The sequence below is a fragment of the Vitis vinifera genome, chromosome 1 (assembly GCF_030704535.1).
Source record: "Vitis vinifera cultivar Pinot Noir 40024 chromosome 1, ASM3070453v1".
In the NCBI taxonomy this organism is placed as follows: Eukaryota; Viridiplantae; Streptophyta; class Magnoliopsida; order Vitales; family Vitaceae; genus Vitis; species Vitis vinifera.
In genome coordinates this window covers 6,461,113-6,486,886 of record NC_081805.1, presented here as the reverse complement: position 1 = coordinate 6,486,886, position 25,774 = coordinate 6,461,113, and the positions used below count along the sequence as shown (strand labels likewise).

Below are 25,774 nucleotides of genomic sequence, written 5' to 3'. Positions count from 1 at the left end.
TCCCAGTTGACTTGGAGGAAGGGCACAGATTTTTCCAAGTGATCATCCTGGAACTCTAATCCCTCCACGAGGCTCATGTCCCTCATATTCGGGACATCAATTATTTCTATATATATCAACCATTGGCGCTTGCCTTTCTCTTGATCCTCACATATGGACGACTTTGTAATTAACCTTTTGCATCTTCGCTGATGGGCTACACTGAGTCTTCTATTCTTTCACCCCTCCATTCACTTTTCTCTAGTACTCTTCCCCCTTTCTAATCAGAGACGATATTTCTAAAGCCCTACAACTTACCCACGTGACCTTTTCATACTTTAAACCTGCTACACCAATAAGGTTTAACATTGGCTTACAAGGCTATGTTTGTCAAAGATGAAGTACTCCTAGCTATAATAATATTATAATATTCTTTAGCAAGAGACTCAGGAGCCAATTCATACTCTTGGCCCATATATTTCAACTCCCACCAATGGTATTAATATTATCAGAAATATTATATAATTTTGACCAAAACATTGTCCATGTGTTAGAAATAAGACGTAAGTCCTCCCATTTCATGACGACATTTCACAAAACTAGATGATAAATAAGAGACGAGCTCAATTATTGATCTTTTGGGTGATGGAGAAGTTCGAAAAGAAGAAAGGAGTGGAGACAGAGGGTAGTTGGATGTAGAGTCCAACAGAGACGTCTCAATGGCACGAATGTATGATTTTTTGGAAGGAGTTAGCTGTCCTCGTATGCTTCATTTTTTTATATGCATGGAACCTAGACAGCGAGGTTGGCAGAATAGAAGTATAATTAGTATATAATGCAGATTTTCATTCTCATGATCTAGGGAATGAACAATGATTCAAGAGGTAGGGCCTACCACCTTGACTTTTTTATCCGGAGGGGTTGAATTAGGTGGGATGAGTTTGACTAATGGTGCCCATCTTTGATTGATTGATGATGAGCTTTTTGTCCATGCATGCACTTAAAAAGGATTTTCGTTTTTCCATTAAGGAATCCAAACATACATTTAAGCACTCTACTGTAGAATTAGAGTGACGTTTAGGTAATTTTATATGCAGATATAGACATAGTCATATAACACCCAGAATTATTTCTGCCGACTACAAAGAATGTAATGCTTGCTTAGCACTGAGATCATCATCTTCACGTGGAAGACAGAAAGTGCTTTTGAATATTGCAGGATGATGATGAGTCGTGGACATCTTCATCGCCTTGGTTTTTAATTCTTTAATCAGAGAACTTTATGAAAGGAATAGACTAATGTTGAGATATTATGAATGCTTTCCTTATATCATTATATCCTTATATCATTTAGTGTTCAAATATTAGGAATATTTAGATATTAGGAAAGTTGAGATATTATGAATATTGAGATATTAAGAATATTAAGATATTAGGAAAGTTGAGATATTAGGATATTAGTTGTTATTTCCTTATATCATTCTTTTCTTGTATCATTATTTCCCATTCTTAGAATGACTATTACCCTCTATATATACTCTGTACATGAACGAATGAAAATATGAATGAAAAAACTATCATTTATCAATTTGAACATGGTATCAGAGCCATGGAACTGAAATTCTGGATATTTTGTTGCTATGGTAGTCCGACAGCGATCAACCATCCTAAGACAAGCCCTAATATTGATAAGTCAACCTTCAAATGTACTCACTGTAATAAGACTGATCCCACCAGTTTGGATATCTCACAATTTCAAAGCAACGACTCTTGGTATGACCAGGAAAAAAATGAGGAACCGAGGGTTTGAACCACGGACCTTTAGATCATGTTTAGGTTATCAACACTTTGTTATTAATGATAATAATCGTGATCAACGGAAGAAGGATTCCAAAAAAACCTCGACTGCAACTGTTGCCGAAATAAAAATGGAGGCTAATGTTGCTGAGAAAGCCTCTACATTGGTAGCTGCTACAGATCATGGTGGTAAGTTTTTAAATATTTTTACACCTGTTATTAATAGTGCATGGATAATTGATTTTGGTGCTACAGATCATATGACTTTTGATTCTAGACAGGTTTCACCCCTTAGACTTTCCTCACAAAAAATTGTTTCCACAGCCAATGGTAACACAACTCTAGTCATTGGGGAATGATCCTTAACTCTTACTGATACTTTGAATTTGGATTCTGTTTTAGTTGTTCCATCTTTATATTACAATCTTTTGTCAGTTTCTCAAATCACTGCAGCCTTATCTTGTATTGTCATTTTTTGGCCTGAATTTTGTGTGATTAAGGCATCCAAACAAGACAGACGATTGGTTGTGGTATTAAGCGGGGAAAACTCTATTACTTGGACTTGCAGTCAAAGGATTCAAATAAGTTGCAACAAGCCTTGATGGCAGATGGATCTGAGGGGGAGAAGAAAAAATTTGAAATTTGGTTGTGGCATCGACGTCTGGGACATGATTCCTTTGGTTATTTAAAAAAATTATTTCCTAGTTTGTTTGCAAAGAGTGATATTTCTGGTTTCCGTTGTGATATTTGTGAATTGGCTAAAAGCCATCGTGCTTCGTTTCCGTTAATTTTGAATAAAAGTCTGTTTCCTTTTATGGTTATACATTATGATGTTTGGGGCCCATCCAAAGTCCCAACTTTGAGTGGCTCACGTTGGTTTGTTACTTTTATTGATGATTGTACCAGAATGACATGGTTATACTTGATGAAGACCAAAGATGAAGTGAACTTGTTGTTTCGAAATTTTCATAAAGTGATTGAAACTCATTACAATGCAAAGGTTCGGGTTCTACGTAGTGATAATGGTGGAGAATATCAAAGTTCTGATCTTCAAAAGTATTTGGAAGGACATGACATCATTCATCAAACTACTTGTTCCAATACACCCCAGCAAAATGGAGTCTCTGAATGAAAAAATTGGCACTTGTTAGAGGTTGTTCGTGCTTTCTTGATAGCAGCAAAAACACCGATATCTTATTGGGGAGAAGCAATCACATCTGCCACATACTTGATCAATCGGGTACCTTCTAGCTCAATTAACTTTCAAACACCTCTCCAAGCTCTTACTAATGTCGTAGTTGCCCCAACCGTTCCCAATCTACCTCATCGTGTTTTTGGTTGCGTGGCATTTGTGCATCTACACAAGCACCAACGCACCAAGTTAACTTCCCATGCATTGCAATGTGTGTTTGTTGGATATGCATTGCACAAAAAGGGATATCGATGTTACCATCCTCCAATTCGACGAATGTTTATTACAATGGATGTGGTGTTTCATGAAGATTTGATGTATTTTTCATTTGAGTCTGAACTTCAGGGGGAGTACCATAAGGAAATTCAGACTCTTGATTATGATTATCATATCTCTGAGGAGGAGGAATCTGGACAATTTGAACTAGTGAACCAGGAAGTGGGTGAGTTGGATATGAGTGGTCAACAATTTGGGTCTGAAGATGTCTTCACTGAAATACCAAACCAATCGTCGTCTGTTGAGGGTGTTCTTAATTTGGAACTCGATCCATTCATGAAACGGTTACCACACCGTCATAATAGAGGTATTCCTAAACCCACATATGAACCTGAATTGTCTACCAAAGTCAAATATCCTATGAGCAACTACGTGTTTAACCATCGTTTGTCTGAATCAAATAAGTCATTTGTAAATCAATTATCTACTGTAGCTATTCCTAACAATGTGCAGGAAGCCTTAGTTGATCCAAGGTAGAAAGTAGCCATGAATGAAGAGATGAAATCATTGCAGAAGAATGAAACATGAGAACTCGTAGAATGTCCATTAGGAAAGAAGCCAGTTGGGTGTCGTTGGATCTATACTGTGAAGTACAAGGCAAATGGTAGTATTGAAGGATTTAAAGCAGGACTGGTAGCAAAAGGGTACATTCAAACTTATGGAATTGACTACACAGAGACATTTGCATTTGTAGCTAAGATCAACACAGTTTGAGTATTACTGTCTTTAGCTGCAAACCTAGATTGGCCATTACAACAATTTGATGTGAAAAATGCCTTTCTGCATGGCGAGTTATTTGAAGAAGTATATATGGATCTTCCACCAGGATGCATGGTGTCAGAAAAGCAATGTCAGAAGGTGTGCAAATTGAAGAAGTCATTGTATGGGTTGAAGCAATCCCCGAGAGCATGGTTTGGAAGGTTCATAAAGTCAATGAGAGCTTTTGGCTATCGTCAAAGTAATTCAGATCACACTTTGTTCCTGAAAAAGCAACATGGTAAGATTACGGCGCTCATCGTATATGTGGATGACATGGTAGTTACAGGATATGATCCTGAAGAAAGAAAAGCTCTGCAAAATTATCTATCTAGAGAATTCGAAATAAAAGATCTAGGTTATTTGAAATACTTTCTTGGGATTGAAGTTTCTCGATCAAGTGAAGGAATTTTTCTATCTCAAAGAAAGTATGCCTTAGATCTTTTACAGGAGACTAGAATGTCGGGATGTCAACCTGTTAATACACCAATAGAAGAAGGTTTGAAATTGTGTATTGAGCCTAATCAAGTATCAACCGATAAGGGAAGATACCAGAGACTTGTGGGGAGATTAATGTACTTAGCTCATACAAGATCAGATCTTGCTTATGCATTGAGTGTAGTGAGTCAATACATGCATAATCCTGGAGAGCAACATATGAATGCAGTCATGCGTATTTTGAGGTATTTGAAGAATGCTCCTGAGAAGGGAATTTTGTTCGCTAAAAATGTTGATCATCAGAGTATAGAAGTATATACTGATGTTGATTGGGCCGGTGCAGTGGATGATAGGCGATCTATATCTGGTTACTTTACCTTTGTAGGTGGTAATCTTGTGACATAGAAAAGTAAGAAGCAGAATGTCGTCGCTCGTTCAAGTGCAGAAGCAGAATTTAGAGATATGGCTCTAGGACTTTGTGAGGCATTATGGCTAAGACTCCTCTTACAGGATTTAGGTTACCTATCTAGGCAATCAATCCGATTGTTTTGTGACAATAAAGTCGCATGTGACATTGCTTATAATCCAGTACAACATGATTGTACAAAGCATGTTGAGGTGGATAGATTCTTCATTAAGGAAAAGTTGGATGATAAGATTGTGGAATTGCCTAATATTCGATCAGAAGATCAATTGATCAATATCCTTACCAAAGCTGTCTTAAGTCAAGTGTTCTCAAAATTTTTAGACAAGTTGGGCATGTGTGACATCTATGCACTAACTTGAGGGGGAGTGTTGAGATATTATGAATGTTTTCCTTATATCATTATTTCCTTATATCATTTAGTGTTCAGATATTAGGAATGTTTAGATATTAGGAAAGTTGAGATATTATGAATATTGAAATATTAAGAATATTGAGATATTAGGAAAGTTGAGATATTATGATATTAGTTGTTATTTCCTTATATCATTCTTTCCCATTCTTAGAATGGCTATTACCCTCTATATATACTCTGTACATGAACAAATGAAAATATGAATGAAAAAACTATCATTTATCAATTTGAACAACTAATGAATGAGAAAGTGGACACCCACCACCAAAAAGGCGATCATCACTAGGGAGAAAGTTACCCAGAGAATGAAAAGGTATATATGGGCAGTGTCGAATATCTCAGCCTCCAGTCTACATAAAAGGGGAGGATTAGTGGGCAACTTGGAAAACTTCAAGTATGAAACTTAGCTTGTAGATTTAGCTTTATTTTATTTTTAAGAATCGAGAAGATAGGGATTGGACTTGGTGGAGGAAATGAAGTAATGGTATGGATGCATATTCTGATGTATAATGGTCCAGGGAATGAAGGATGATTGAAGGAGGACCAACTTGCTTGACTTTTCTTCCTTGAAGATTGGAATTAGGTAAGAATAAGAGGGGTTGCTTTTGAATATTACAAGGAAGATTGTGGTTTGTTCAGATTCGATTGGCTTCTTCTCTCCAATCTCAGGTCATGCACGTAAGAATATTACAAAACTCAAAAACCATTGTAACACGTTGAAATTTTCTTTCATACTTTTTTCATTCTGGGGTTTTTGAACACTCAGCCTCATAATTGAAAATTTAGAATGGATATTAATTTAGTAATTTTTTTTTTCAAACTGCATTGCTGTCAAAACATGATCCACACATTTCTTTGGATCAATTTTTGGACAAGTCCTGACATGCCCGGTAATTAATTTTTTTAACTATGAGGATCCCAATCAGTCATTCTGAAAATGCCCAATTTATTGCTTTCTTTCTGTTACAAAACAGAAGTAAAACCCAGTAGTGTAATTTGAATTTCCGCCAGAGATAGGAATGAAAGATGGAGTAAAAATAATTAGAATCAGCATCCCTGGATGAATAGGTAGTCTAAACAAGAAGTGTGAGACAGAAGGATGCGAGAAGTTGCGATTGAATCAGATGCTCAAGCAGCCTTACATGCAAGATTGTCACGGTCCTCGGCCGGCCACCCAGCCGCCCCTCTACTGCCAACCCCACCTCCAAAATGGAAATAACAAATTAATTGATTATTTCTCTGTCCTCAAACATATTTTGACCGTCTTCTAAAGTCACATTGACTTCTCAAAAAATTAAAAATAAAAATAAAAATGCAGTAGCGGCACAATACTGGTTAATTTTTGAAAATCTTAGCGCAGTCGGTGAAGGGATGAAACAAAGAAACCCACATCGTTCTTGAAGCTGAGCTAAATTGTTCTTAATCTTCAAAGGTACATTGTATATAACTGTTATTTTATCAATTAATTATGTTGCTGAGTAGGAATGATAAAGTTTGATATGATTTATCGAACAATTTAAACTCAACATGATCTTCATATATTTGGATTAAGTATAATCTACTTTGGATCAAATTTATGTCATTCAGTATAATCTATTTAATAAATAAATAATTTTTTTTGTTAACTTGCACAACAAGAATTCACCTTTTTAATATTGATTAGCATAATATAACTTCAATTATTTAACTCATTTTAAATTTGTTTTTGAATAATTAAGTCAATTGAATTATAAACATGTTTAGTTGAAACATTAATCATGTATGCTTATATAAGATATAACTTAACTTGATTATTAAATAAAATGATCTAATTATTAAACGAGTTAAATAAGTTGCACGATATATTATTTTTTTATAATTAGGTACTAATTAGGTTATATTTGTTATACAATTATTATTTGTGTCGGGTTTGGAATGACCTATCTAGTAAAATACTTAGGTTTTGACACAGTACCAACATGACTTGACCACCAATATGAATTGTCATCCCCAATTTTAAGCATTTGTGGCATTAATTGTTAAACACAATAAAAAAATACATATAATAATCCAAAAATAATTGGGACATAGTTTTTGTGACGTTTAATAGTTTGATCGCATCTCATATATCCCTTCAAATTAAGTCACTATTGATGAAGATTAGTGGCAATAGATATTCTCAATGGAGAGACTATGATATCTCATAGGATTGATATAATCTGTTCCATTGGGTGATTCAAATAACATGTAATCATGAAATTTATGGTCTTAATAATTCTTTAAGTGAAATTTGACATATGTTCTTTATGAGAAGAGTATGTCAGTTGATCACATAATAAGAGGATCTATAATTCAATAATTAGAGAGATAATCTTAAGGGGTTGATAACATTACTCTATTACATTATAGATACCAATTTATGGGGAGTCTGCATGCAATGAATATTAGGTTGTAGAGCTTTTACTCATTATAATTTTATAGGATATTAGAGTATAGTTGATTCTTTTTAATAAAGTGTTGAGTCAACTTCAAAATTGGATTCAAAAGAAGTCAATATTTTCCTATGAGTCTCACTGATTCTTGCTCAAGCTTTTAATTTATGGTGGTACACTTCTTTTTAGAGATTTAATTTTTTAGTTCATAAGTGTGTATAGGGGTGTTTTGGTAAAACATAAAATTGCACTAGATCTTATGAATTGACTTTCTGGATTGAGTTAATTAATTAATTAGTCTAATTAATTAAGACCCAAGTGGGTTGGATTAGGTGACCTAAGCCTAATTTAAGCTTAAGTCACTTAAACTCATAAAAAGCCCTATACAAACCCCCTTAGGGGCTTAGGATATAGATTTTTACCATTTTTTGTCTTCTAAAAAGCCACTAGAGAAAAACCCTAGCCAACCTCAAGGAAGAAGAGAAAAGCCTACACTTTTCTCACACTTAAACCCATTGAGGAGAGATTGGATGGAAGAACACTGAGTAGACGATTTCTATGACATTTTCAACATCTTTATCAGCTTGGATTCAATCTTAGAACATCCGGATCACAAATTGAAACTTCTAATATTTAAGTCTATATTCTATAATGGGTTTTTGAAACTATTGTTTTCATTGCATTAGATTTAGAGAGCTTAGGTGAGAAAATAAAGGCTAAATTTAATTAGGAAAACACCTAAGAAGTGGGGAGGATGATTCAAATAAAAGAAACACAAATATAAAGAGATAAGGTTAAAGAAAGCAAACTTAGATTTTATAGTGGTTCGGCACCCCTTGCTTACGTCCATTTTCCTCAAACTCCTAACCAAGTGAGAGTGTCACTATACTTGAAACTTCAACTAAGCTTCCAACTTTTTTACACTTAGATTTCAGCTCCAATGGGCTCTTACACAATCCCTTTAAGTCTCTAATCACTTGAAACTTCTAACACTCAAATAACAAATTTAAATCTTTTAACTTAGCTCAACAAGGGTTCAAATACAACTCAAATACTAGGATGAATAACAAGGGTGCACTAAAGAATGCAAGTGAGGATTTTAATGCACCAAGGAAAGAATGAGAGCTTTTGAGTCAAGAAAAGGTAGGTAAACAAATAAATGCATGTATTCTTATGCTCATAAATGAAGTGGATCTCTCAAAAATGCCAAAAAGTAGCCTTGATTGGTTGAGTAGTGGGTCGATCGGTTGACTAGCCATTGGGCAATAAATGCATGACAGGTGTCCGTTAGGTCTCGACAGGACCTCAACCAGACCTCAACCGAGAAGATATAATCATCGACTAGGAATGCAAGGCTATTGGAAGAAAGAGAAGATTTTTGCATCTCTTGATCGACCCTCGATTGGGAAGACATAACCGATCAGCAGTACCTTAACTAGTTGAGTCGGTTTACTAGTATCTTGACCGGTTCACATTTTTGGCCTAGAAACTTATCTTTTTATGTTCTTTTTTACTTCTAACACTTAGACAATCAACAAATATCCAATTTTGAAATGATTTGCCTAAGGTTCATATATTAAAACTCGAAATTTAATGAAAATTTAACTTTGATGCATAAATCGAGTTTTTAAAGATGCATGAAAAGATATGAAAATCCTAAGTGCACCCATGCATTCATCTTACATATGTTTCTTATGATTAAAGGGTTTTCCATTTGTTTTGATCTTGCATCCATTGGGTCATTTGATGAATTTCTTGGATATCCTTTTGAATTTCTAAACGTAAGTCAATTAGCAACTTAACCATGACTTGTTATCATCAAAACACGATTAAGAGAACCCTTAGGCTAACACTAGGGATAAATATCATGCACTCTACCAGATTCAGGACCAGGGAATGAAACAATTCAAGGTTCCTAGCACACTACCCCTTACTAGAGTCATCCATTCTAGTTTATGTACCACCACCATATAAGGCATCTACGTCATCGTTCCCACCCTTATTAGGTCATCTACATCAGCCTTCTCATCCTTATTAAACACATCTACACTCACCCTTTACCCTTACTAAATTAATCCATTTCCATTTCTCTATTACCAGCTTAAGAGTTTATGTCGTTGTCCTCGACCCTACCTAAGTAATCTATGTTATCTCATTTCCTCCCTCTTGATACATCCATACTTATCCCTTCATCCCTATTATAATCATCCAATTCAATTTCTCTATTGCCACCTAAAACTTTTATGTGTTTCTACCTTTACTTAAGCAAGCTACACTAACCTCTCTACCACAATCAGATACATCCACACTTGCCCTTTCAATCCTCCTACCCAACATACATAAGAGTCATCTACACCAGTTCCTTCTCTACTATCACTTCAAGCATTTATGTCGTTGTCCCTACCCTTACACAAGCTATCCACACCTACAACATCACTCCCCAAGTTAGAGATGCCTCAAGTTACTCAGCTAGATATAACCTTCCATATTTTGAGGCATAAGCGTGCCACATGTCAACCTAGAGCAATACCTCCATGGTCTATGGATTTGAATCTATCCCAAGTTGATGTGGTAACTTAGGTTCTAATGTTCATCATAATGCACAAGTGGGTCTTTTAGTAAGAGATCAAGGAGCAACCCAAATTCATATAGACCTGAGCAGATGATCACTCAGTTGGACACAGTGAGTGAGAAGGTGAAATGTTCATATAGACTTACATTTAATTGAATTTTGGAGCTCAAAAAAGTAAGAAAAGTAGCTCCAAATTCTAGAAAGATGAGAGACTTTGGTACCTTGTGGCGTCTTTTCCTTCATTGATGTAACTAAGGCGTGATGGATAGTCAGTAAGTATCAAATGGCACCAGGAGTTCCCCCAAACACTTCAGTAGGGAGACATTATAACTAGAGAAGGTCCCCAGTGAAGTGGTCAAGGGAACTCTAGGGGACACTCGATGTGTTCTTTATCCAACTACTTGTGCCTGCTTGGCAAGCAAGTGGCTAATGAGCCTGCTATTTATAATGATTTCCTCTCTTTCCACTCGGCCCCATGTTTTTTGGGGCTTGGAGGAGGGGGATAAAGCTGTAGGCAAATGAACCTAGTCACACTTATGGGTTAGATGAAATTAGAGAAAGGTGGTGATTGTGGCGAGTGGTGCCCATTATTCGATTCTTCCCTTTTCTTACCTTTCTTCAGGATATCCTTTTCAGCTTTTTCTCTTCTCATAGGGCTACCATACACCAGAATCTGGTATGCACCATGCTAAAATCTTTGACAAGTGATTACTCTTATAACTTGACCTTCCATTAATTCAAGACTGTCTCTGCATTTAATAATAGTTTTGGTATATATTCATGACAAAACAAGGACAGATCTCAATCTCAGGGATCTTCTGCCCTCTAAGCATGATATTATTCTTTTTCTCATCAGCTTACCTGCTATTCAGACCATTCTGTAGCTTCATTCACTTGGATTTCCCAGCTCTCAAGTCCACTATTTCCTTGAGTACTAAACCTAGCTACACAAGAGGCCCTTACTATCATACCCTGAACTGGTTTATGGGACTCAGCAGAGGGTTAAAAATTAGGGAGTACAATCTGCAGGCTCTGAATTGTAGATGAAATATTTTATTTGCCTTCCCAACGTTATTAAGTTTTTATGCAAGCAATTTAACCATAAATAAAGATAAATTACAAGGAAATATATATAATCTTTCACCCACAACTGATTTTGGTACTGCTCTGCATGTATTATTTTGAACCCAATTCGCGTCTCTAAGCATCCAATGTATAACGTCTTTATATAAACACCTACTTTGGTAGCATCCAATTCGCATCTCTAGGCTGTAGTCAAAACTGATTTGATATAACATCTTATATTCTTGGTTTGAGCCAGTATCTTAATACAATGTCGTAGTTATAGTCCAGCCAGCTAATAAGCTTTTTCACAAGGTAATTTGATGGACCCAATAAGCTTTGGGAATGGTAATTTAAGAGTTCATCAAATTATTGGATCAATTATTTTGTTCACCAAATTTTATTAAGCCTGTAATTTAATTAACAGGATTATAGTCCAGCAGCTCAATAAATGAGACAAATGAAAAAGCTATGAAACTCAAACTTGTTTAGAACTTGCAAGGAATAAAAAACAGCAAAGAGTTAAAGGATAATTATGATAATAAAAATGAAAGGGTATGATCCAAAGGAAAATTCGACATTAATTTCTAGAAACCATTCAACTATATATTTCATATCAGTTAATATTTTAAAATAATGCTGGTCTTACAGTTAGAAGTATAAATTCCGCCTGCTTGCCTTACCCAAGCCCATTAGGTGGTTTGAGTCCATTCTGCCAATCTAAGGTCCGAAGTCTGCCCTCAGCACCTCAAGTTTAGGCCTTGGGTTCAATATAATTCCAACTCAAACTTTGAGCCTAAATATAAGTTTGGTTTCTTTTTTTTTTTAATTTTAAGTTTCATTTAGATATTATTTAATAAACTTAAAATTAAAATATTAGTTATAATAACAATCAAATAAATTAAAAATTTATAAAATACAAATCAAGACTAACAAACATATGTATAGTAAATACTTTTACATTATATTTTTGGTATTGATAAAATTATGTAACAACTTTAGTTTTCTATATCTCATTAATTTCATTAATTAGAAATTGAAAAGATTTACACCATTAACTTTTACATGCACCATAAACTTTTATACTTTGTTGTTGTAATATATCTCAAATAACATATATGATACATATTAAATTCCAATAATGAAAGCATATTTAATTGCATAATTACACTAAATTGTTTATATTTGTACATTATTATTATCATTAAGTTGCATCAATTGCATATCTGTTAGTAATTCATCATTGACCTTAGTGTCTTGATGATGTTATATGACTAGTAAAAAGATTTGAAAACATAAAAATAAAATAAAAAAGATACATGGTAACAATGGTCATAAGGGGGATTTAAAAAATGTGATTTGTGGGTGGGCCAATTGAGCATCATTATAATCATTAAGTCGCATGTGACTTGCATATCTATTAGTAATTTATCATTGACCTTAGTGTCCTAATAACATTGTCAAAGCATATCTTTTAGTAATTCATCATTGATCTTACTGTCTTGATAATGTTGTCAAGTGGTGATAGTGACATTGACTAGTAAAAAGAATTTAAAACATAAAAAAGGAAAAAAAAAAATACATGGTAACAATGGTCATTAGGGGGATTTAAAAAATGTGACTTGTGGGTAGGCCAGTTGAGCCTTGTTATAGCTTTCAAGCCAATTGAGGGTCGAGCTTCGGGCCAAAATAATACAAAAAATCATCAACCCAAGGTTGACCCATAAAATTTTGAGTAAGTTTTGGGTTTGTGTTTTTTCTAGCTGGGATGGGCTTTGGGTAGGTTTTTTCTTTTTCATTTATTTTTTACATCCCTTCTTACAAAGTTGTTAATACCACTTATTTAATGACTTAACTTCTAATATTAATAAAAAAAAAATAGCTCAGTTGAAACAAAATTTTGTGTTTCAAGATTCTCCTTAATCCACTCTCATTAAATAATAATTAGTTTATTATCAAACTACTTAAGGAAAAAAATTAATAATATTTAGAAGCATGTTAAGGTGTAACTATAGTAGACAAAGAGTATAAACAAACATATAGAGTATATAGAGTATGACAAGGAAATATTTACTTGAATTGAGAAAATGAATTACCTCATATCATAAATAGTTGAGAATTTTGGTTGACCACTATTTTAGATGTATGTTAATATTTTTCATTTTTTGGAGATTTGGAAGAAATGTATATGAATCTTTAACTTGGATATCATTAAGAGTTCACAGAAGGTTTAGTTTATAACTTAAACAAAGTTATATATATTTTCAAGCACTTCAAGCCTTGTATGCCAAGCTTAGCTTGAGCATTCTCATAATAAAAGTATTTTCTTAAATTGTTGCTGGTCGAAATATTGAATTGATAGTCTAACATATCCTATCACCCACCATATATGTCGTCCAAATTCCCAGGGATTATAACACATCCTTTAAATTAGTTGAGATGCCAATCGGCCATTTCATGTATCAAGGTCAAATAAGAAATTAATATGTCCCTACTTTGTAATATGTATATATATTAACTGTTAGTTAAAATCCTTAACATCAGGAGAAAAAAAAAATCTGAGAGAGGATGCACTCAGTGCAGCCTGTTCAAATGAGGATCTTGCCTTTTTTGCACGCATAGGTTTTAAAGGATTCTGTAAGTCCTAATTAATTATATTCATTGTCTTCTAATCCATTTCTTTCTTCCAATTACTTTCTCTTGAAGTTTCATATTATATTACACTTGTAATAATAGCCACAAGTCATTTTTTTTCCCGTGCTCAAAAATTATTCACAATTGGTTCACTGGTAGGCCCCTGTTTTAGAACTTGTTTTGTGTACATCTCAAAAGCTTGCCAAAGTGTGGAGTACATAATTCTTTTTTGGATGTCTACTATGGAAGAGAGGTCGTGATTACAGTTAAATGTAACAAATGAAATTAATAGTACAAATTGAAACAATGCTTGATTAGAAATCCACTATTATTTTTCTTAATTTTGAAGGAAATTAATTGCTTGAATTTTCAGTCTCAAAAGCTGGAAGTAAAAAATAAAATAAAACTTGTCGCCATGGAACTGAAATCAAAGGAAACCTTGTGTACCCAATTGTTTCTTCTTCCCAAGCCCAACCAAGATGTACTGAGTTACTCCTTAATACATAACACGCCAGTTGATGACTTGGTGAAAAGTACATGTTAGCTATCCTTTGCTACAATATTTATCCCTGTCCTTAAATAAATGGCACCATAACAAACAAATTAATGGAACAAAATGTGATTGTTGGGCTGTAATGGCTAACACAGTAGACAGAATTCAACAAAAAATATGAGTTAATTGCAACATATCAGTAGTTCTTGTTAAAGGAACATGAATTATGTATAGTAAAGACGAGCAGATTCACCATCAATCTTGATTATGCCTGTGGTTGATAGGTATTAAATGACACCAGGAGTTCCCCCAAACACTTCAGTAGGAAGTCATTAGAGAAGATCCCCAATGAAGTGGTCAGGGGAACTCTAGGGGGCACGTAATGGATTATGTATTCAATACGTACGCATCCAACTTGTTTGGCTTGCTGCTTGGTATTTGGTAAGTCAATTGCCGAATGAGCCTTGTATTTATAGCGAGTTCTCATATTCCCATTTGGCCTCATGTTTTGTGGTACTCCATGGAGGATAAAGCTGTAAGCAAATGAACCTAGTCACACCTATGGGTTAGATGAAATATTGCAAAGCATGAAAGTGATGGTAGTGGCCAATATTCCTGTCTATTCTCCACATATACATCCTTTTCACCACTCTTTTTTTCTCATCTTTATGCAGCATCCTATGCACCAGAATCTGGTATACACTGTGAGTACAAGGGCTTCCCACGTCATGCAGATGGTCCATAAATTGATGGCACGCTTCCTTTTATCTATGTAATAGCTAGCTTTGATATCCGTGAAAAAAATGTTTTGAACAATCGATCACTTAGTTCCTATTTGAGAATTGCTTTTTAAAACAATTTTCCGTTTTCTAGAAGACTAAAACAAAAGAAAAGTATGAAAACACATAAGACAAAACACCATTTTACGTTCTCAAAGACAAAAAATATAGTGTTTTCAAACATTTTTTAGTTGTTTTGAGTTATTTTCACTTGTTTTTTAAAAAATTGTTTTAAGAGTAATTATATAAATATGGAGAATGATTCAAAACAAAACATTACAAATGAAAGTTATTTTTAAAATATATTTAAAAACATAAAAAGTATGTTAAAAACATTTTAACTCTATTTGGCATTTGTTTTAGAAAATAGTTCTAAAAAATCAAATTTTGAAAATAATTTTTTAAATTTATTTTTTTATTTTTTTGTAAAATAAAGGTCTTTTCAGGAACTTGAAATTTTTTTAACTTTATTTATTTATTTATTTATGTTTTTACCTTTATATGTAGTTCTTAGTTTTGAATCATTTTTTATATTTGTATAATTATTTAAAAAAAAACTCTAAAAAAATAAGTGAAAAAATTTAAAATGATTAAAAGATATTATCTGAAAAATACCTTAATTTATGTTTTTAAGAACATAAAACTGTTTTATGTTTTCTGGATTTTAAACATGGTTTTTTGTTTTTTTTTTTCTTTTAAAAAATAGTTACCAAGCAGGGTCTTCAAGTTCTCAAACATGCTTTTGTTCTATAAAATATAAGATCTTGTTTGAAAACTATTTTCGAAAACAATATTGAAAAATAATTTTTAAGAATAGTTTTTTGAAAACTATTCTCATATAATTTGTAGAATAAATGTTTATTTGAGAGCCTCAAATATTTTAACATGTTTTTTTTTTTACGTTTTTAAATATGTTTTAAAAATAATTTTTATATGTAGTTTTTTATTTTTAATTATTCTTTGTATGTGCATCCAACTTGTTTGGCTTGCTGCTTGGTATTTGGTAAGTCAATTGCCGAATGAGCCTTGTATTTATAGCGAGTTCTCACATTCCCATTTGGCCTCATGTTTTGTGGTACTCCATGGAGGATAAAGCTGTAAGCAAATGAACCTAGTCACACCTATGGGTTAGATGAAATATTGCAAAGCATGGAAGTGATGGTAGTGGCAAATATTCCTGTCTATTCTCCACATATACATCCTTTTCACCCTTTTTTTTTCTCATCTTTATGCAGCATCCTATGCACCAGAATCTGGTATACACTGTGAGTACAAGGGCTTCCCACGTCATGCAGATGCTACTAGTGGTCTTCACCCGGTGACCACGTCTGAGGCTTCTCCTCCATCAACTCATGCCTTACACATTTAAACAGGTAATCAGTCCATAAATTGATGGCACGCTTCCTTTTATCTATGTAATAGCTAGCTTTGATATCCGTGAAAAAAATGTTTTGAACAATTGATCACTTAGTTCCTATTTGAGAATTGCTTTTTAAAACAATTTTCCGTTTTCTAGAAGACTAAAACAAAAGAAAAATACGAAAACACATAAAGACAAAACACCATTTTATGTTCTTAAAGATAAAAAATATAGTGTTTTCAAACATCTTTTAGTTGTTGAGTTATTTTCACTTGTTTTTTTTATTATTTTAAAAGTAATTATATAAATATGAAGAATGATTCAAATAAAACATTACAAATGAAAGTTATTTTTAAAATATATTTAAAACATAAAAAGTATGTTAAAAACATTTTAACTCTGTTTGGTAATTGTTTTAGAAAATAGTTCTAAAAAATCAAATTTTGAGAAGAATATTTTAAATTTAATTTTTTATTTTTTATTTGTAAAATAAAGGTCTTTTCAGGAACTTGAAATTTTTTTAACTTGTTTTTTTTTTATTTATGTTTTTACCTTTATACGTAGTTCTTAGTTTTTAATCATTTTTTATATTTGTATAATTATTTTTTAAAACAACTCTAAAAAAATAAGTGAAAAAATTTTAAATGATTAAAAGATATTATCTGAAAATACATTGATTTATGTTTTTAAGAACATAAAACTGTTTTCTAGACTTTAAACATGGTGTTTTTTTTTTTTGGAGAACAAAAAACTTTTTAAAAAAATAGTTACCAAACAGGGTCTTCAAACATGCTTTTGTTCTACAAAATATAAGGTCTTATTTGACAACTATTTTCAAAAACAATATTGAAAAATAATTTTTAAAAATAGTTTTTTGAAAACTATTCTCATATAATTTGTAGAATAAATGTTTATTTGAGAGCCTCAAATATTTTAACATTTTTTTTCTATTTTTTTTTAAATATGTTTTAAAAATAATTTTTATATGTAGTTTTTTATTTTTAATTATTCTTCGTATTTGTATAACTATTTTTTAAAATAACCTTAAAAAAACAAATGAAAAGAAATTAAAACAACTAAAAGATATTCCTTGAAAACACCATGTTTTCTATTTTTAAATTGTTTTTTAGTTATCAATCAGTTTTTTTTTTTCTAATTATGGAGAATAAAAAATTATTTTTTAAAATAGTTACCAAACAGGATCTTACTTTTTCTAATCTTTCCTATCATCTTCCATGCTTAGCCAACTAGCTTCAACTTCTACTCATTTACATGGATTACCCTGCTCCCAAAGCTACTCTTTGGCGTAAGCACTTGTTCAATTTTTAGAGATGTTGGATGCCAGCTCCCTCATGTGAGAGGGTAGTTTAATAAAAACAAACTACATATGGTTGGCATCACAACCATTTATGTTAAGTTTGCAAAGATTCAAATGCCCAACCAAAAATAATTGACTTTGAAATCATCAATTCCTAATGATATAATGTGAGAAGTGAAAAATGATTAATACATATCTAAATGCATTCCAAAATTATTGAACAAATTTATATTGTATTTTGTTGCTATAATCCATTGTGTGATTTCTTTCTAACAAAAAGAAAATAGTTGATTTAGATCTATGAGCATTAAAAAACAGGTCTTAATTTGTATTTTTTTTTTTAATTTTATAAAACTTGGGTTGAGTCTCAAAGGTGATGAAATGCAAGTTTGCTTATGGCTTCTGCCATGGAATGGTAGGGGTCTTTTTTTTTTTTTTTTTCAAAGTATATATTCATTCCAAGAAATATTGCAATTATGTGAATCTAACTTGTGATGAATACTTATTTTGCATACCTTTCCACGATTATCTACCTCCTGCAAAAAAAAACTAGAAAAAAGACACTAAAAAGGTAGTTGTTAAAAATGAGGCTTATTTAGACAAATAGGTCAAAATAGCCATAAAATTGAAAAAATGACTTCTCTCTTTAGTTTTGCTAAAAGTTAACCCATTTTGGACACTTCTGCTATTTTTATTTTGTTTCCCTCCAACAGAATCATCTTCCCTTTTATTTTGTTCATTTCGTCTTTTTCCAACTCATTTTATCTCTCAAACTCTTTTGTTTTTTCCTTTCCCACCCTAACTTTGATCATAACATAGTCTCTTTCACTATATGGCTTCATGTCTATGTGTGACTTCAAACTTTCCTTCTTTCTCGTCTCATGAATATCCATTGTATTTTTAATTTGCTTTATCATCTCATAATGTTGTGTTTATCCTCTTATCTCTCAAACAACTTGTTTTTATTCTCATTCAAGATGTTCTTTTCAATTGCATTGCCTCTAAAAACATCACATTCCCACTTTTTTTTTCTTTTTTTTCTTTTTTAATTTTCTTTAATTTTCTTATTATATTCTATCTTTTTAGTTCACTTTTTTATTTATTTATTAAGATTGATTTCTCATTATGGGTGTTCACCTAAACTGCACGAAAGTTAAGTTTGGTTTATAAAAAACCTAAATAAGAATATGTTCTCAATCATAATGATAATTTGAACTACATTATAATTAAGTTTCATTTAAAAAGAACTTAAATGAGGTTAAATTTTTGTTTTATCTTCAAATCTTAACTAGAATGTTCATATATTTTATCTCATCTTCAAAACCTAATAAAAATCCAATTGCAAAAACCTTAATAAGAAATAGTGAAAAAAGACTCCAATCAAAATCCCAACAAAAATTAAAAACAAACTTTTCCAATAAAAAAAAATTGTAAAAGACCCAAACTGAAAACAACCATAAAAAAGCCTAACAAAAAACATCATATAAATTTAAATAAAATTGCAAAAAACCAAAGAAAAAAAAGGAAAAAAAACCCTAATAAAAAACAATACTAAAAAACCCAAACATAAACAACTACAAACCCTAACAAAAAAACTAAATAAAAATAAAAATAAATCTCAACTAAAAATAACTACAAAAATTTTAACAAAAAACCTCGACAAAGGGATACAGCAAAAAACCCAAACAAAAACAATTGTAAAAAATTGCAATATGAAACAACTATAAAAAACTTCAACAAAAATAAAGAGAAAAATAGAGAACGTGACGATCTTGAAAAAGAAAGGAATATGGAAGAATCCTTGCAACTGATCTTTGTCCCTTGAGAGAGCATAAACTTAGAGAGGGAGCTAGGTATAAAAAATAGATGCTGAAGAAAAAAAAAAAAAAGGAAGAAAGAGAATTGAATTTAGAGGGAGTTATATAGGAATGAGGGAAGACAGTGAAGAGAGAAAAGAAAAAGAGAAATGGGGTTGAATTTAGAGGATTTCCTTAGGTTTATTTATTTATTTATTTGGTTTGAAGGATAATTTGGTTAAAAAAAAAAAAGGTTATATATTAGTAGAAATATAGAGAAAGGTTAATTTTGCAGATGAGGGGTTGATTTTCTTTCCACCAATGAATCATATCATATTATTTCAATGAATATATGTCATTTTCTAAATTAAGAGAATCAAATATTATTAATATTTGATTATTCTTGATTTGCAAAAATATTGATTGAAATGAATTCTTATTATTATGCGCTTGATTTTGTGCATATTATTCCTATCATTTTTTTTATCTTAATGTCTCTTCTGTTGGATTGTGAAGCATGACTCATTTTTTGTCTTAAGCCTTTTATATTTTAAGGTTTTGTTTTCAGAGTGTGTGGTTGCAATTGAGAGTTTTTTTAGAACTTCGTCATTTTACTTCTTCTTATTCCTTTTTATTAGTGGATTCTTGAATGTTGGTGCACTCTTCTGTTGTAGGGATCACATTGATCGTCAAACTACATTAATAATCTCATGTTTTTCTTTATTTTTCTCCTTATGTGCGTGCGTGAATTGGTTAACATCTTCAAGGTAGAGTGAGAATGAATAAGGATGCCTGACTTCTCTCAAAAATATGATGAAGACAACCTTTGACAAAGATTTGATAAAAATATTAAATTATTCTTTTATTTTTCCTTTTAAAATTGCAACATGTAGAAAGGGTAAAACCTCTTCCCCTCAATTAAAAATTCTACTTTCTCAATAATTTCGACCATGACTATGTTGTCCAAATAAAAACTATACATGCTCAAAGAATGTTTTCTCTCCTCATTTTCGATAGTGATAAGGGATTGTTTATGTCCTTCAAGAACTAGTATAAATTTACTAAAAAAAAAGGATACTAAGGAAAAAATTTGATACCTTTATACTAAGTCATGAGCAAATTAACAAAATTTGTCTTAATCTAAAATTGGTTTTTGATTGCAATGAAATAGTCACATATTCTTCAAGAGATTATGACCTTTATTTTTTAAGCCATCAACATTACTCCATATCTTCCATACTTCATATACCGTGATAACACTAAAGATCACACATGTTGAAACGTATTCTTTCATGATTCTAAGAACTCATGAAGTGATAAATTCTATCGATCCATAACTAGTATTATAGGATATGACTTTTGTTTCTCTCTGTTAGGTTTTCTTTATTTATGCAGAACAATAATAACCATAATTCCTGCAGAACAATCATAACCCTAATTCCATAATTATGCAAATCAAATCCTAATTTTGCACAAATCATAATAGCCAAGGATTTTAGAACAATATGTTATTGAGAGAAAAACAAAAACATACCTTCAATCTGTAGGGAACTTTTGAAGAGACCAAACAATAAGCTATTGAGAGAAAAACAAAAACATACCTTCAATCTGTAGGGAACTTTTGAAGAGACCAAACAATAAGCATAAGAGAAACTGTGTTTCTCTCCCTTAATCCCTTCACCCTTAGGTTTTTACTGAAACGTGTTATTGATGGAATAGAATGCTTATTTATAGGGTGGAGAAAGGACCAGTTTCCTTATAGAATTGGAAGTGCACTTTCTATCAAAGTGCCTTTAATTTAGAAGGATGATTTGATTCCACCATAGTAGGAAATTTGTAGTATTTAACTTTAATGATATCAAATTGATGTAAGGCTAGGATAGTAAAGTCATCTTTTTAAGAGGAAGACATGGATTGTGAGCTAGGGTAGGTCAAGCCCTTTGACATTTGACCACCTTTGAAGAAGGCTTGAGTTTGAGCCTCTCCTCTAACTCGGATACCATGTGGAGTTTGATAATTTGGCAATGGAAGAAGTGAGTTTATTGTTTATTTTTAGATATATATACAAGGATATAGTATAAATTATACAAGAGAATCAAAGATTATTTATGAAAATAGTGATCAGAGTGGATTTTGCTCATTACACACTTGATTTTGTGCAGATCCTTCCTGTTATTTTGTGTCATGTCATTTTGTATCATGCCATTCTTTCCCTTATTCATAATGCCTCGAGCATTACAATCTAATAGCAAAGAAAGTTGGTAGCAGTAGATTTTGTAACTAGAAGGAAACACCAGCCCAAATTATAATTGGAACTCCCAAGTTACAATAAGTGAAAAAGACCTGAGCAGATGACCATTCAGTAGGACATAGAGTGAGCGAGAAGGTCAAATGTTCATATAATTTTAGATTTAAGTGAATTTTGGACCTCAAAAAGTAAGAAAAATAGTTCCAAATTATAAAAAGATGAGAAACTTTCATACCTTGTAGCATGTCTTTTCCTTCATTAGTGTAACTAATGCGTGATCAATAGTCAGTAAGTATCAAATGGCACCAGGAGTTCCCCCAAACACTTCAGTAGGAAGTCATTATAATTAGAGAAGGTCCCCAGTGAAGTGGTCAAGGGAACTCTAGGGGAGACTCGATGTGTTCTTTATCCAACTGCTTGTGCCTCCTTGGTAAGCAAATGCCTAATGGGCCTGTTATTTATAGCGTTTCAATTTCCTCTCTTTCCACTCGGCCACATGCTTTTTGGGCTTAGAGGAGGGGATGAATAAAGCTGTAGGCAAATGAACTTAGTCACACTTATGGGATAGATGAAATGTAGAGAATGGTGGAGATTGAGGCGAGTGGTGCCCATTATTCGATTCTTGCTTTTTCCTACCCTTTCTTCAGGATATCCTTTTCAGCCTTTTCTCTTCTTCACAGGCCTACCAGACACCAGAATATGGTATGCACCATGCTAAAAGCTTTGGCGAGTGATCACTCTTATAACTTGACCTTCCATTAATAATAGCTTAATTTGGTATATATCCATGAGAAAAGGACAGATCTCAATCTCAGGGAACTTCTGCCCACTAGGCATGATATTATTCTCTTCTCATCATCTTGCGTGCTGTTTAGGCCACATTCACATTCTTCAGCTTCATTCGCTTGGATTTCCCTGGTCTCAAGTCCACTATTCCCTTGAGTACTAAACCTACACAAGAGGCCTTTACTATCATACCCTGAACTGGTTTATGGGACTGAGCAGAGGGCTAGAAATTAGGGAGTACAATCTGCAGGGTCTGAATTTTAGATGAAATATTTGACTTGCTTTCCAAACCATATTAAATTTTTTTTCAAGCACTTTAATCATATATAAAAATAGATTGCACAGAAAAATATACAATATTTCATCCACAACTGATTTTGGTACTCCATGTATTATTTTGAACCCAATTCTCATCTCCTAGATCAAATGCCAATCCCAGCAATATTCTTAGGACAAAGTATCCAATGTATGAAGTCTTTGTATAAACACTAACTCTGGTAATGAGCATTGTAGCATATTGGGTTGTAGTCCAAATCGATTTGATATAACATCTTAAATTCTTGGTTTGAACCTAAAACTTAATACAATGTCATAGTTTTTGTTGTTGGAATGCTATAAATGCGAACCTCACAACTTGTACTTCTTCGCCTTTTTTAGCCTATATTCCAGCCAGCTAATAAGCTTTCACATGGCAATTTGCTATACCCCAATAAGCTTTGGGATGGTATTTTAAGAGTTCATCAAATTATTAGATCAATTATTTTATTCCCAAATTTTATTAATCTTTTAACTTAATGAAATGGATTATATGTCATCAACTCAATAAATGAGAATATAAAGACCCAATGATACTCGAACTTTTTTTAGAAAATAAAAAAAACAGCAAGGAGAGAAAGGATAATTACAATAGTAAAAATGAAATGGCATATCCAAAGGAAAATTGGACATTGCTAGAAATTGTGAAACTATATGTTTCACTTCAATTAATGCTTTAAAATAATGTTAGTCTTACGGTTACGAATATAAATTTGGTGGCTCAGCACAAATCACGTACGAATATTTGGATTTGGGCGGGCTTGAGGGGCTTTTCAAGCTACAAAGATGATTTCTAGTTGAGTCCACTCTCCCAAATCTAAGGCCCTAAGGCCTTGAGCTTAGGCCTCAAGTTCAATATTTGTATTAAGACTTGTATCCTAAATAAAAGTTTGATTTCTATTTTAAATTTTAAATGTTATTTAGATCTTACTTGATAAACTTTAAATTACAATGTAAGTAAACTTTAAATTACAATGTAAGTAATGTTAATTAACTATCAAATATATTAAGAGATGTATAAATTAAATACAAATTAAGATAAACAAACATAAGGACAATGAATATTTTATAATACATTTTTTTGTAAAACCTTGAACTAACAAAACTATAATTATCCGAAATACCTCATTAGTTTCATCAAAAATTGAAATTACAAGTACTAACAGTTACACCATAAAAACCTTTATAGCTTATCTTTGTAATACATCTCAAATATATTAAATGATACATATTAGATTAAACTACAATAGCAAAAGTATATTTAATCACATAACTACATTGAATTGTATATGATTATATATCCTTATCATCATCAAGTTGCATCACTTCCATGTATGCTAATAATTCATTGTTGGTCCTAATGTCTTCATATGTTGTCTGAGTGAAGATAGACCAATAATGTTATGTTAGATTGTAAAGTTTGAATCAATCTTTTTGCTCTTCAAAGAAGATGTTGGGGTCAAGCTCCCCGCCGAGTGTTCATAGGGATAGAGTGTTGCCGCAATTGAGAGAGGAAAAGTTTTGTCAACGACCAAGTGAAAAAGTCATGTCAATATCCAAGCTTGATTGTCCTATCTTTAAATAAATGGCACCAAAACAAACAAATTAAGGGAACAAAATGTCATTGTTGAGCCGAAATGGCTAACAGTCTACAGAATTCAACTAAAACTATTAGTTAATTGCAACATATAACTTCTAATTAGTAGATAATGGTGAAGGAACATGAGTTATGTATAGTAAAGAAGAGCAAACCTTGATCATGCCTGTTGTTGATAGGGTATTAAATGGCACCAGGAGTTCCCCCAAACACTTCAGTACGTAGGCATTCATTAGAGAAGATCCCCAGTGAAGTGGTAAGGGGAACTCTAGGGGACACTTAATGGATCATATTTCTGTATATCCAACTTGTTTGGCTTGTCAATTGTATAATAAGCCTTGTATTTATAGTGAGTTCTCATGTCCCCATTTGGCCACATGTTTTAGAGGGTCGAATAATGCTGTATGGAAATGAACCTAGCCACACCTGTGGGTTAGATGAAATGCAAAGCACCGAAGTGATGGAGGGGGTAAGGGGCAAATGTTCCTTTCTATCGTTTTTCCTTTCTGTTCTCAACATATACGTCATTTTCACCCCTTTTCTCATCTTTATACAGCTTCATATACACCAGAATCTGGTATACACTACATGTAAAAGAGCTTCCCACGTCATGCAAGTGCTACTAGTGGCCTTCACCTGGTGACCTCCCATCTAGAGCTCGACCTCCATCAACTCATGCCTCACACATTTAAAGAGGAAAGTCAGTCCATAATTAAGTTGATGGCATATTTCGTAGTATCCATGAAATAGGTTGCTTAATCCATGACAAAAGTTTAAAACAATTTGTCACTTAGGTTCGTTTAAGGAACTATTTTGAAAAATGGTTTTTAAAAATTATTCTTTGACATTTTGTAAAACAAGGCTGTTTGAAATATAAAATGTTTTTAACCTATTTTTTTATATTTTAAAATTAAATTTTATATATTGTAGTTTATTTTTAATTAATCTTCATATTTATATAAATAGTTTTTTAAAACAACTATTAAAAGCAAGTGAAAATAATTAAGAAAATATTATCTAAAATCACCATATTTTCTAACCAAAGTATAGTTTACGAAAAACATTTTAGATTTCTTTCTAATATTGTAATAGAGAAAGAGAATGAAAATTAGTAATGTATTTAAAG

At 32.3% G+C, this 25,774-nt stretch overlaps 3 non-coding genes across 3 annotated transcripts; all 3 read right to left on the bottom strand.

The window, feature by feature from the left end:
- Positions 1-14,740: 14,740 nt before the first annotated feature.
- MIR395D (microRNA MIR395d) lies at positions 14,741-14,826 on the bottom strand. Its single transcript, NR_127805.1, has one exon. It is a non-coding gene; the product is annotated as a microRNA MIR395d (primary transcript).
- A 7,423-nt stretch (positions 14,827-22,249) lies between these two features.
- On the bottom strand, positions 22,250-22,341 carry MIR395E (microRNA MIR395e). Its single transcript, NR_127806.1, has one exon. It is a non-coding gene; the product is annotated as a microRNA MIR395e (primary transcript).
- A 2,494-nt stretch (positions 22,342-24,835) lies between these two features.
- On the bottom strand, positions 24,836-24,925 carry MIR395B (microRNA MIR395b). Its single transcript, NR_127803.1, has one exon. It is a non-coding gene; the product is annotated as a microRNA MIR395b (primary transcript).
- Between the last annotated feature and the right edge of the window lie 849 nt (positions 24,926-25,774).